Source organism: Molossus molossus, unplaced genomic scaffold (genome assembly GCF_014108415.1).
Source record: "Molossus molossus isolate mMolMol1 unplaced genomic scaffold, mMolMol1.p scaffold_m16_p_4, whole genome shotgun sequence".
NCBI lineage: Eukaryota > Metazoa > Chordata > Mammalia > Chiroptera > Molossidae > Molossus > Molossus molossus.
In genome coordinates, this window is record NW_023425377.1 from 48,446,351 (window position 1) to 48,460,168 (window position 13,818).

General features: G+C 52.0%; 1 protein-coding gene across 1 annotated transcript in view; it reads right to left on the reverse strand.

The window, feature by feature from the left end:
• Positions 1-13,818, reverse strand: part of COL23A1 (collagen type XXIII alpha 1 chain) — a 453,398-nt gene that overhangs the window by 25,500 nt on the left and 414,080 nt on the right. The gene's annotated exons all lie outside the window — the stretch shown is intronic.

Below are 13,818 nucleotides of genomic sequence, written 5' to 3' on the forward strand. Positions count from 1 at the left end.
TGGGAAAGAGGGCTCTTTTCACTTTATGGAGCTAAGCCTGGAGATCCTGGGTCACCACATGGCTTGAGAAAGTGGGAAACAGAGAGGGAAGCAGAGCTGAGAGATAGAGAGAAAGATGGCAAAGAGCCTGAAGCTGAAACCATCAGGCACTCTTCTCTTTGTGAACACATTTTTTCCTTAAGCCAGCTTGAACTGAGTTTCTGTCACTTGTAATTTGTTTTGGACTGAATGTGATGGTGTTAGGAGGTAGGGCCTTTGGGAGATGATTAGGTCATGAGGGTGGAGCCCTCATGAATGGGATTAGCGCCCTTATAAAAGGGACTCCAGAGAACTCTGTTCTGCCCTGAGAAGTCCACTGTCTACAGCTCGAAAGAGTGCCCTCCCCAGAATTAAGAAATAGATTTCTGTTGTTTACAAGCCACACAGTCTATGGTACTTTGTTACAGCAGCCCGAACAATCTGATACGTAACTGGAAGAGTGCTGAAGGCTCTTTCAGCTCCCTGCATTGCTGTGGCCTTTGCAGGCAAAAGTCAAGGCTGAGGGAAACAAAAAAAATGCAGGGGTGAGTCCTGAGCACTGGGGCATTTCAAGGGCCCCAGGGGCTCTGTGGTGTCTGCAGAGGGCCAGCGACCACTGCACAGCAGCTCCACTGGGCCTCCTCTACCCATCGACCTAACAAAACTTCACTGAGCTCCACTCTCCATGTGGGGTGTAAAGGAATACGATGGGGGCACGGGTGTTTCGGACCTGGCCCATCTGCTCTCTGCAGACTCCTGTCCTCCTCCCATCAGACACCATCCCCTCATCCCCATACACATTTCACCCTTGACTCTAGCAAATGAGCAGCTCCACTCTCCCAAGCCTTTGCACACACTGCCTGCCTCTATGAATCGTCTTCAGCTCAGTCATCTCCTCTTCCATAAAGAGGCTTTTCACTTCCCAAAGTCAGGCTGTCTGTCCCTATGTCCAGCACATATTCTAAATGTCCCACGTGATACATATATTGTTAATGTGTGGTCTACACGAGTCCTCCAGCAGATCCAGGAAAAGGGTCTGATCCCCATGTTCCCAGTATTCAGATGAGGCCAGGCACAGAACATGTGCTGATCAGTGTGCACCGAGCTAAACCAAGGAGAGGTGAGCCATGTACAGACACTCACAATACAACATGGAGAGTGGGGGACCGGGCTGGCAAAGGGTTCTGCCAGTACCAAGCAGAGAGAATGTTGGTTTTGAGGGCACTGGAAAAGAGTAGGGAGCTCTACCCTAAGAAAGTAACATTTGGGGATTTAAACACAGCAAACGTGTGCATGTGTGCATATATGTGGGGCACTGTGGACAGAGAGAACAACCCAGTAAAGACAGGGAGGTGGGAGCGTTCTGGGGCTGGTGAGCAGAGGGGCAGCTCAGCCTCGGCATTGCCCTCCACCCTGGTCTCTCACAGCTTTCACAGGGGTTTGCCCTGCCACTCTCTGTGGCTCCAACTGCTGTGGTTGCACTCTTGGCCCAACACTGGGGTCTTCTGTGGCCAGGGCCAGGCTCTACTATTCGGTTACCCTGTGTCCCTGGTCTCCCCCAGCTCTCTCCCTTCTTTCCCATCTGCTCTCTCTGCTGGCAATGCTCTTCACTGCCTTCTGCACCTGGTGAGAGGGACTCATCCTCAGATACTCATTTGTTCTGAGACTTCCTTGGCCCTGGCAGAGCTGGTGTCTCCTTCCTTGGGTCTGGACACAGCCTAGAAATTGGTGACCCCGCCCACTGGGTGTAGTGGTAAATAACCAGTTTCCTTGGCTTGACGTCCAGGCTGCCCTGAGCAGCCAATCTGCAGATTCCCCAGACCTGAGAATGGCCACCCTTTGGTGCACTCACACCAGGGCCTCTTCCAGGCGGGAAACCAGGGCAGATCTGGAAATTGGTCTAGGTGCTTCCAGCCACCAGCCTCTCTGTAGGGGGAAAGTGTGAATGTGGGGATGATGGCCTGGGCCTGGGGACAGCTGGGGTTCTGGGAGAGAGGGAGTAGCTCATTCCAAAGTCTTAGGGGCCCAGGCCCTGGGGGATCCTGGTAAGCCCCAGCTATCAGGTCCCCATCATCTGAGGCTCATCAGCTGGCTGGTCTCCTCTTGGGGACTCCTGGCAGTTCTGACTTCTGGATTCACATGCCAGAGCCATTCCCTCTTTAGTAGTCTGCTAAAATAGGCCTTGCTCCCCGCACCCCACCCCATGCCCAGGCCCAGCTAGGTCTTCTCAGGGCCATGTCCCCCTGAGTGTTTCTACCCTGGCCCTGTCACTCAGGCCTAGCCTTCCAGCTGCTACAACATACACAGGGCCCAAGTCCCATCCTGGGTGTTTTAGTGGCCCCCATACTTGGTCTTTTTTCCCCTTATGTTTTTATTGATTTTTTTTTAGAGAGAGATAGAAACATTGATGTGCCTTGCACGCCTCCTACTGGGGATCGAGTCTGAAACCCGGGCATGTAACCTAACTGGGAATCGAACCAGGCCCTCTCAGTCCATAGGATGACGCTCAGTCTTCTGAGCCACACGCTTGGTGAGGCAGGTGTTATTGTCCCAGTCTCAGAGCAGAAAAATGAGGCCCAGCAAGGAGAAGACCTTGCTTGCCCAAGGCCACACAGCCAGTAACAGGCCAGGGCTCCAGTTCTGTGTTCTCTCTGCACTTAAACCCCTGCAGTAAACTCGCCTGGTGTCCAGCCACTCTTGCCCCTCTAGTCTGCCCCTGTATGTCGCTGTTCAGACCTTCCCTGCTCCCATCCCCACTGCCTACTGAACCTCGCCTGCCCAGGTATCCCCAGCCACCTTGACCAATGTGGCTGCCACCATAAACTCCGTGCCTAGACCCTGGATGCGTCCATAAGTCCCACTGAACTGAGCCCAAATGCAGCATGAACTTTGCCCCTCTATAAATCTGCATGGATTAAAAAAGTGACTAAGGTACAGCTTGGAACTAACTAAGGCTCTTTTCTCTTCAGGTGCCAGGAGGGAAGACAAGGCAAGGCTTGTCACCAGCAGCAGATGAGGATAAGAACCAGCCTCAAGGCCTGGATGGTGTGATGAGTTCAAGGTACCCCTGATAAAGTCTAGGGAAGAGGGCACACTGCCCCTGGAGACCATGAGAGGGAGACTCTCCATGAATGTTCCTCACTTTAGACTTGACCGAGCCCTGCCCTACCCTTGCTGACACCTGCCCTCAGAGCAGCCCTGGGAGGCAGGCACCATGGCTCCATCACACACACGAAGCAGCTGAGTCAGTGGATTGACCAAGGGCTAAAATCAGCCCTACTCTCCATGCAGTGCTCCCTCTCCTGCAGCACAGGGTAGAGGGGGTGACAGATGGCTGTTCTTAGGAACCTGGGGGACACAGCCTCACAAGCTTTGCCTTTCTTCCTAGATTCCTGGGACATCTGTCTCCCCCACAGAGCAGGTCCTCCCCAGGCAGGGCTATCTGGACCATTTTTCACACTGACCCTCTTGCCAGAGAGAGTGCTGGGTCAGACAGACATGCTTACTGTGTGACCCTGAGAGAACCAGTCAACCTCTCTGAGCCTCAGCATCTTCATCACCAGTTCTCCCCAGCAGTGCTTTGGATTCACTGCAGTTTTCTCCTATACTCTCCTGCCCCCCTGGGCTCCCTCCAGTCTCAGTGTCTCTCAGGAAGTGAAGCCTCAGAGGGCACCTGCAGTGAGGGGTGGTGCTAATGGCTCACTCCATGCTGGCAGGGTGGCTCCAGCTTCCCGACCCATCAGCGAGAGTTACCTGTTGAACTGAACTAAATCAGTAAACTGGCTGTGTTGGACTGCAGACGACAGTAAATGCTCAGACCCGCTGGAGCTGGGTGACTGTCTTGCTTTCTGGTTGTAATTAATGGTGATGGCACCTCTCAGGAACAGAGGCCTCAAAATGCATCAGGAAGGGGTCCCTAGATGAGGGGGCTTACCAGAATTATCAGCCCAGGGCCCAGCAATTATGGCCCAGATGTTGACAATTCATCAAATTATAAGGCTGCTGGGGCCTGGGTCTCAGCTGAGGCCGTGCACATTCTTGTGTGAAGGCTCTCATTAGGGCCACAGCATGGGAGGGGTGTTAGGGGTGGGCAGGGCTAGCAGGCAGCAGGCGGCCCCTCAGGGTGGACCAGCTCCATGTGGTGCTGATTTCTTTTTCTTTTTGTTAGTCCTCACCCGAGGATATTTTCTCCATTGCTTTTCAGGTAGAGTGTAAAGGAGGGAGGGAGAAACATTGAGGTGAGATACATCGATTGGTTGCTTCCTACACTCGAACCTGTGACCCTTGAGTCAGTGGTCCGCTGCTCTAACTGCTGCAAACCGGCCAGCTGACTTCTTAGGCCAGGTTGTTTGCACATATGCTGACCACAGCAGCACTGCCAGGTGTAGCAATTTTCCAGAGCGGAATCCTGCCTTTGGGAAAGGGAAGAAAGGACCCTCTCTTAGGTCCAGACTGGCTGCAGCTGGAGCCCAGGTGCACAGCCTTACACCCAGTTCCTTCCGGGAACTCCTTTTCAGGGTCTGGGGCACTGTAGATGGGCTCTGCAGTCACCAAGTGCACTCCAGCTCACAGCAGGAGGGGATTGCTGGGGTGTAGCTGGGGAGAGTCCTGTGAGCCTGCTGAGGATCCAGGGGTCTGTCTGCCCTTCACTTGCTCCTTAGCCTCACACGCTGCCGCCTTCCCTCTCCCCATCTGTACAATAAATGGCTGGGTCTGCAGCCAGGTTTGATTTGGCCCATGCAGTTCAAAAACAACAAAAACAAAAATGAAAACAACTAACAGAATTAGTTGTAACATTTAAAAATTGCAACATTTCACATAAACATCCGGAGTTTGAACTTTTCTGGAAAGGTTGAAAGAGCTCACAAGGGGCCCCCATGCTTGGCAATACCTATGGGGCCAAGTGCTGCTTTAGCTGGGCACCACCCCAGGGCCACAGGCTCTGCCCCTCCCTACTGCCTCACACCTGGCCCACTGCCTCATCCAGGTGACATGTGAGCTCTGTAAGGGCATCTGGGTTTGCAACCCTTGGCCTAGAAAAATCTCCAGGTCCTGTTCAGCTCTATGATTCTGTGAGGCAGGAAGGCCAGCTGGCTTCTATTTTGGGGAGAGAGCTCGCTCAGTGTGCTGGAAGCAATTACACGTATGTCCACATTGTACATCACAGCTAGAAGAGGTGGTACTATGCCTCTGAACTGATCCCCCAATACCTGCTTAAATTACACATTTGCCTATTATATAATTACCCTGTCAGGTATCAGGAAAAACTGTTCCCGGGTAGGGTGGAGAGGGTAATGGACTCCTAGTGGGTGTGGAAGGATGAAAGATGGCCCAGTGAGTCAGGCTGTGTCTGTCTGATCTGCCTCAGGTCCAATGTCTCTAGCCAGGCAAATGGGGCCGGTCTGATGGAAGACACTAGAAGTGTCAGACAGGTAGGGCACCCATTTTGGTGGCAGCCTGCTGGGATGGCGATCTAGCAGGACGAAGTAGCAGCTGCCAGAGGGTGAGAGTCCTAGTGTGACTTGAACTATCTGATGGAGACAGTCTAATAAAGAGAGCAGCCTGCTTGGGACATGACTCAAAGGTGCAACTGAGACCTGGCATTACCTGGACACCAGGGGACAGGGTGACTGGGACAAATGGCAGAGGCACTGAGGCTATGAATGTTCTGAAGGGACCCCTGATGCTTTGGCCATACCCAGGCCACACGGGGGGCCTCACCTTCTTCCTCCTGGCCTCTCTCAGATTTGATTATCTGGCCTTTTTGAAAGCTGCCCCTGGGCTGCAGGGTGTCTCTTTGGGTTCCATAGACAACATGATTGTTACCCACTGATAATAAATTGGCTGGAATCTTTTTTGTTGTTGTTGTTCAGATAGAGTGGGAGGGAAAGAGAGAGAGAGAAACATCTACGTGAAAGGGACACATCGAGCCACCCGCATGACCCAACCAGGGCCGGGACAAACTGCAACCAAGGTAGGTGCCCTTAGCGGAAACCGAACCCGGGTCTCTCTGGACCGCAGGTCGATGCTCTTTTAACTGCTGAGCCAAACTGACCAGGGCAATTGGTTGGAATTTTTAAGGATACAAATATTTCATGTAAATTTTGAATTTCTAACCTCTCTTGAAATATTGGAAGATGTGATGATCGACCTACACAGCTGAATTGTGGCACCCCCAGTAGATGGGGCATATGACCCCCCGTTTAGCCCAGGCCCCACTGTTTCCTACACTCTCCTGCACCCAGCTAGCCTCACCCATTTCCTCATCTGGCTGGCCCCTGTAAGGCATTAATGAGCGTGTGAGCCTGCAATTCTGGCTCTGAACCATCTCTTCAAACTATGGCCCCGCTCTCCAGTCCCCCACCCACCCCTTACCAGGACTTGGCCTCTCTCCTGGACTGGTCTCCACCAGGCTCCCTGCCTCTGCCCCCACAGTCAGCCTTCCTGCACTTCAAAGATTCAGGGACATCCTGATGCATATCGCTGCCCTGCAGACCTCACAGCGAACTACACAACTCCCCTGGTTTCCTCCTCTAGAAAGTGAGTGGGTATGGATGGAATGGCTTCCAATAGGTGATAATACTGGCCTGGAGTGTGGCACTCGGCCAGTTCTGAGCAGAGAGTCTAGGAAGTGGGGTGGAGCTAAAAGACATGCTCCCTTGCTTTGTCATCTGGATGTTGCCAACCCTGAACATAGCCCTGTCAGGTAGGCACCATTGTTAACCCCATTGCACAGATGAGAAAACTGAAGCTTCGAGAGGCCAAGCGTGGCCAGCTGGGCCAGGGACATGACCTGAGTCTCAGGCCTGAGCCCTGAGTGCTTCCCACCTCATCCTCCCTCTCTGGCACACCCTCACCCCCGCCCTTGGGCAGAGCTTCTGGGGCCCTCCTCTGCCTCCCACAATCTCCTTCAGGACTCACATGCCATCTCTGAGTTCCTCAAGTCCCCTCACCCCACTGCACAGTTTCCTAGTTATAGACCCACTGTATCTTCCCACCACCTCCCCTTCCACAGTGACTGTCCCCGAGGCCCTCGTGCTGCTGCTGGCCTGGCTCTGAGGGCTGTCCATGAGTGCCCTCCCCAGGCTGGGCTTATACCATCCGTCCCACTGTATGAGTCTGAGCAGCTCCCAAAGGGAAGCCCCGTTATTGGGGCCCCCACCCCCATTTTGTGTGGGAGATGACACACCGGGGCCAGCGCCAGCCTGGGAGCACGAGAAGGCACCCCTGACCTGCAGAAGGCTGTTCTAGGCGCTGGCTGACTCCTGCATTCAGGCTGTCGCCCAGGAGCACAGCCAAGACGCTGGGCACTGGGGACACTGGCTGGAGATGGACTCCTTCAGCCTCCAGGGCGCCCCCTGTTGGGTCAGTGATCACAGCAGCAGAAACTGTCACACTGAATCCAGCCTGTGCGCCCAGACCTAGGGTTCCCCAACTGCCGAAGAGGGTTAGGTTTGTGCTTGCTGTCACATCGTCTACAGAGCCCCAAAGCCCATTCTCTGTCCACTGCATGGAGAGGACAGGGGTCCAGTCTCTGATTTTAGGAGAAACTGAGTGGATCAACTTCATGCCTGCTTTCTCATGAGTCTATTTACCTGGAATACCTAAGTTTGCCTCAGTGACCAGTGATGGTCTGTGAGCACCCTCTTCAATGCAATAGGGTAAGGGTGCTGAAGGGTGCTTTGCTGCCTGGTGAAGTGGGAAGAGGTCAGCCAGCAACCAGTCTGGAGAGTCCCACTCTGCAAAGATGTCATTATAGGCACACCCAGAAGGCCAGGACAAACCTCTGCCTGTCCCCACAGGGCTGGCCCTGCTAAGTGCTCTCCAAGAGCTGGACTTGGGACCAAGCGCCTCAGAGGCTGAAACCCAAGGCTGGGGGCACCCTGGCCACTGCCTGGAAGATGGGGGAAGCTGCAGAGGGTAAGCGAGGTATCTGGGAACAGAGGGCAGGAGCAGCAGCAGCAGCAGCACAGGTCTCCTGTCTTTTAGCTGCCCCACATGTGACACTAGAGGGGATGCTGAGGACACAGCATGTGCCCACAGCGAGAGGTCTGAGTCAAGTAGCACCTGCTTTTGGCTGGTGAACCTTTCCTGAGGACTGGCTGTGCCTCCCCAGGTTCCAATTTGGGGGCTTTCACTTTGGGAAATCTGCTTTCATCCTGTCCTGCCCCGCCGGGATATGGAGAGCTGGGAAGCAGCACTGCAGGGGGCAGATTAAAATGAGATGTAGGACGTCAGACTCTAAAAACAGATGAATTTGGGATGTTACAGAGAATCATTTAACTCATTACATTTTCACAATCAAAGCTGTTTTTGAACCAAGAGAGTGCAAGAAATATGACTGTGTGCTGCTCTGTGGTCCTTCTTTGTTCGCTTGATTAATTCCAAACAATCAAACTGAGTCATTCATTTCAAAATTGGTCCCAGGCTGAGGCCCTGCCTTGGGCTCACATGTTAGCTCCTAGCTTCTGCGGTCCACAGGACCTAGGCTGTAGATGTTCCCATTACTGCTTTGAAGACACTGTGCAGCTCTTACTTTCCATAACTCCTGCATTTAGCCAAATGGGTCCTGGGTGCCATGCCTGGGTGGCTGGCGCTGTGGGTGTGAGGAGTGCTGGTTCTAGTCCCTCACCTTGATTCATGCTTCAGCCACAAATTATTGCAACTTCCTCCTACCTAGACCCTTTCCTACAGTCTCTGCCCGGGAGCAGGGAGGCCTTTTCAACACACACATCTGCCCATGTCACTGAGGGGATTCCCTGGCCTCCAAACTCTTCTGCTGGGTAGATGGGGGGCTCTTCACTCAGCATCACCTTCTCTCTTCTCCCTGCCTGCCCACTGAGTCACCATCCCCGGGCACATGGGACTACATAGCACTCCCTGCTGTGTTCATGGTGCCTGTGTTGTGCTGCATAGAATGCCTTTCCACCTTGCCCTCCTGCCGAACTCCTACTCATCCCTCCAGACATACCTCAAATGTCCCTCTCCTGTGAGGCCTCCTCTAGTCCCAGGCAGAGTTAGCACTTCTTCCTCTGTGGGGCAGAAGCCTTGTCTACTTGATTGCAGCCCTCCCCACTGCTCTATAAAGCTCTCTGTATGGGAGGGTCTCACGTTCCACCGGGGCAGTGGATGGGATAGGTGGGTGACAGATCTTCATCTATGGTCAGCATCCCGATAGAGGTGGCTGGGTCCAGAAAGCCACTTAATGAAGCAGCTCAGAGCCTAAATCAATGGGGACCTATGAGCACTTGCTGAATGGGATGTGTACTTCCCCAATATCCCCTCTAGTGTCACATGTGGGGCAGTTAAGAGACAGGAGACTTGTGCTGCTGCTGCTCCTGCCCTCAGTTCCCAGATACCTCACTTACCATCTGCAGCTTCTCCCATCTTCCAGGAAGTGTCGTAGGAGGACAGACCACCATCTGGGCCCTAGGGGTCTGCAGGAGGAGGCCAGGCCCACATATTCGCCACTGTGAGACTAGGGAAAGCAGCATGGCCACTATAAGCCTCAGTGTTTCAATCCACAAAATGGGCACACATTGTAATGCACAGGGATGGGATGTGCTTTGAAATGAAGTGCTGCACAGATCTGATTCCTAATGTTTTCATCTAGGCCAAGCCTCACACTTTGCAAAGGTGGACACACAAGCCCAGAAAGGTTAAGTGACAACTTAAGGGCAGGGGTGGGATCTCTGTCACAACTGTGGTCTCCTATTTGGCCCTGCTCCACTCAGCTGCTCCTTGACAGGACAGGACCTGACATTTCATCACAAGGGAGATGTTTTTTTTCTAATTTCTAATAATGACAATGACACAGGTGTATGAGTATTGAATGGGAGAGAAAGTGGAACGGAGAAATGGATTCTTTCTTAAGTTAGAATATGTTTGTTTTCATGTTTTTGAAAAGCAAGAAAGGTCCTAACAATTTGCTAATGAGGTGGGCAGCAGTGCACAGGGCCAGGTAAGAAAAGATGAGGAAGAGAAATGGAACATTCACTCTAGACCTGCTTACTGTTGGCGGTTGCTGTGATGGAGGAGAGATGGCAGCCTGGGTGCTAATCGGGCTTTATCATGCCAGTGCGCTTGTGTTTCAGCCAAGTCCTGACACTCTCTGAGCTCAGCTTCCTTATCTATCAAACAGGGTTAACACCATCCATCTCTCAAAGGGAGAGCACATGAGAGTGTGCACACAGCAAGTACTCAATAGGTGCACTTGCTTCCCTGGCATAGAAGGGCTTTGGGGGATAGGAGGAGACAGCCCTTTCTTTTGGTTTCTTCTGAAGAGAGATTCTCTGAGCCCTAGGCACAGCGCTATGTCACTAGGGACAAGTGGTTTCTATAAATACACAGCCAAGTTTTTTTGGCTTCTCATCTCTCATCGTGGCCTCCAAGATTTTAGTCACTGGAGCCCCGGAGACCTCCTGGCTTTTCCTTCTACCATCTTCCTGTCACTTGCTTGCTCGCTCCAGCCACACTGGCCTCACATGAACCCTGGACACATAAAGCTTGGTCCCAACTCATGACCTGTGCTCTTTCCTCTGTCAGGAGCTCTTTTCCCCTCAAGATCACTGAATCTTTAAACTTCTGATTATTCAATCCAAGTTAAACCCACTCATCCACCTAGCCAGCACTCTCATCACACCCCAAATTAAAACAAGATACATACATACACACATCTACTTTTTAACTTATCATATTGACATTGATTTAAAAGTATGATAATACCCACAGTTGGCCGGGGTTTGGGGAAACATGTAGCATTCATAAACTGTTGGTGGGAATGTAAATTAGTACAACCTCCTGGAGGGCAATTTGGCAATATACATCAAAAGCCTTCAACATGTGCAAACCCTTTGGTTCAGCAATTCAACTTCTAGACATTTATACTAAGGAGATAATCATGGACGTAAGCCTAGATTTATTCCCAGGATGTTGACTGCAGGGTGAAAAATTGTCAATATAAATACTATAACTCGGAACCTGGTTAAATAAAATATATATGATAAAATACCATGTAGCGATTGCATCCTATAAGAATTCTTAATGATGTGGAAATAATCTTGTGATACATTGAGTGAAAAATATCAGCTATAAAATATGTCCACTGTAATCTTAGTTTTAGGCTAAAAAATATAGAAATAAACTTGTGCCTAAAAAAATGCTGGAAGAGCAAACACCAAAATACTGACAGGACTTGTCTGTGGGTGGTAGGATCATGGATGACTGCTTTTTCCTTTTTTGTGCTCTTCTCTATTTTGGTAAGATCTTATAATAAACATGCATCTATTGTCATCAGCAGAGAGCAATTAATGAACCCTTGCAGCAGAAAGGATGGGCCAGCTTCTGTGCAACATTGCCCTGGATGTGGGACCCTGGGCCCTTGTTAGTGCACACCTTACCTCACAGATGTGAGTGGCTCCTATGTCCCCAACCCCCCATCAGGTCCACATATAGAACTGGTTTCAGCTGGTCTCAATCGGGGGAGGGGCCAGCTTGGATTACTCTAGAAATGCAGCCAACACCATCTCTACCATGATCTCCTGAAGACTCTTTTTCTTTTGGTTAATCCTCACCTGACGATATTTTCCCATTGATTTTTAGAGAGAGTGGAAGGGAGGGAGGAAGGGAGAGAGACATATCAATTGGTTGCCTCCAGCATGACCCTGACCAGGTCCCAGGATTGACCTGCAGCCCAGGTACATGCCCTTGATTGGAATCGAACCTGAGACCCTTTGGTCCTTGGGCCAGAGCTCCTACCGCTGAGCCAAAATGGCCAGGGCTAAAGACTTTTCTTGCTCTCACTTCCTCTTAGGAAGTGATATGTTTTAGCCACAAACAAAATCCTCCCTGAGGCTGGTTTTGAAGTTTACTAAGTAAACCCTTTTTCTGCAACTGATGGTTCTCAAAGTTATTTTCTTCCAACTCTGCCAGTGTATGTTGGTGGATCACAATGATTTCCCAAGCTCATCCTTCCTCCCCAGTGAAGAGAGATAGTGACATTATTGAGGAGGCTTGCCTGCATTAACCACTGACCCTCAGCTCTGTGGGTGTAATCTTCCCATGTTCCGAGAGGCCCAGCAGCTTGCCCGAGTGTGCACGACTCAGAGCTGACTTGGGTCAGAGAGACGAGACTCTCATGTGATACTTAGTACATGAGATGCCTCTGAGGCAACTCCGACCCCTCCAGCTGGAGAAGGTGCCCCAACTTCTGATGAATACATGGAGAGGTCTGTAAACAGACCCCAGGCTGGGAGCCAGGTCCTTCACTGGCCAAGAGAGATAGATTTCAGCTCAAAACACGTGACCCCTTGAGTTTCCTACCCACCCCCTGCCCACAAGGACCACCTTTCTCTCCTGTGGAGGAGCCAGGAGGAGTGCTGTCACCATCCTGTGGCCCTCGTGGAAGGGCCAACCCTTGTGTTAGTGCTGAGATGAGGGTGCTTGGAGGCACACAGCTCCACACGCAGGCTGGCTCCTGGGCTGGAGACACAAACGCCCTGAGCCCAGCAGTGAGCAGAGCCAGCCCTGCCAGGGAAAAGGCCCAGATTGGTGTGGAACCAGTGGTGGGCCTGCAAACTGGGGCTGGGCAACCTCAGGAAGAGGAATGATCCAGCCCTGAGGCAATCACAGGTGTGACACTGGCTTCCCCTCACCTACTGCCTGGCCAGGACTGCTCATGGCTTCCCAGTGGTGAGGAGCTGAAGGGACCAAGGGCACTGACCAGAGCTGCGTGCAAATAGGCAACGAAGAAGGCTTGCTGCGCCCTAACTTGCCTCCTTTCCAGAAAGCTCCTTACTCACACCAGATGGACACACGGCATGAACATCCGTCCCTCGGCCTCCCAACTCTCACATTCAGAGCCTCATCCCTGCCCAGGCTGGGCACCAAGCATCTCACGTGCTAACCCCCCTCAGGCTAGATTCCCAACAGCCCTGTGATGCCCCATGACCTGGCCACTGTCTGCTGTGACCTAAAATGTCCGGGTACTCCAGCAGTGACCACACTTCACCTGAACCCCAGCTTCCCTCTTCTCAGGGAAGGAAATGGAGACTTAAGGCAGCCAAGTGACTCAATCCCTGGATTCAACCCTAGGCTGCCTAACTTCACACTTGGACTCCTGCCTGTTGCCCACAGAGCCCGCACTTTCCTCAGCCAACGTCCTCTCTGGCCAGGGAGAAAGGAGTCCTGAGTCACCATGTGCTCAGAGAAGTCAACGGGGGAAGAGGGAAGAAACCCCTCACCAGCCAACCAACCACCACCCTTGGCCCTTTTTATTTTTTATTTTTAACCTGCGGCCCTTTGGACATGCGCATCTGCAGTCAAGAGTAACCTAAAGTGTAAAACTAGCTAGGTCATCTGGAGGGGTTCTGTCAGAAAGTTTCAGTCCTCCTGAGCTGGGGGAGTGAATGGTCCCAAGACATGAGGTTGAACTATTCCAGCAAAAGCCTGTGGTTCTGCCCCGATGGGCATGCCTCAGTGGTTAGAGTGTCAGCCCACACTGGAGGGTCTTGGGTTTGATTCCAGTCAAGGGCATGTACCTGGGTTGCAGGTCACATACCTGGGTTGCAGGTTCCATCCCTGGTCCTGGTCAGGGTGCGTGGAGGAAGCAATCAATCAATGTGTCTCTCACATTGATGTTTCTCTCTTGCTCCCCCCCCCCACCCTGCTTCCACTCTTTCTAAAAAATCAATGGAAAAAATTAATATCAACAACAAAAAAGCCTGTGGTTCCAAGATTCTAGCTGACATGTAGGATCCTGACTCCTTCCTAGTCAGGGAAAGCTCAGGGGAGGCGCTGGGT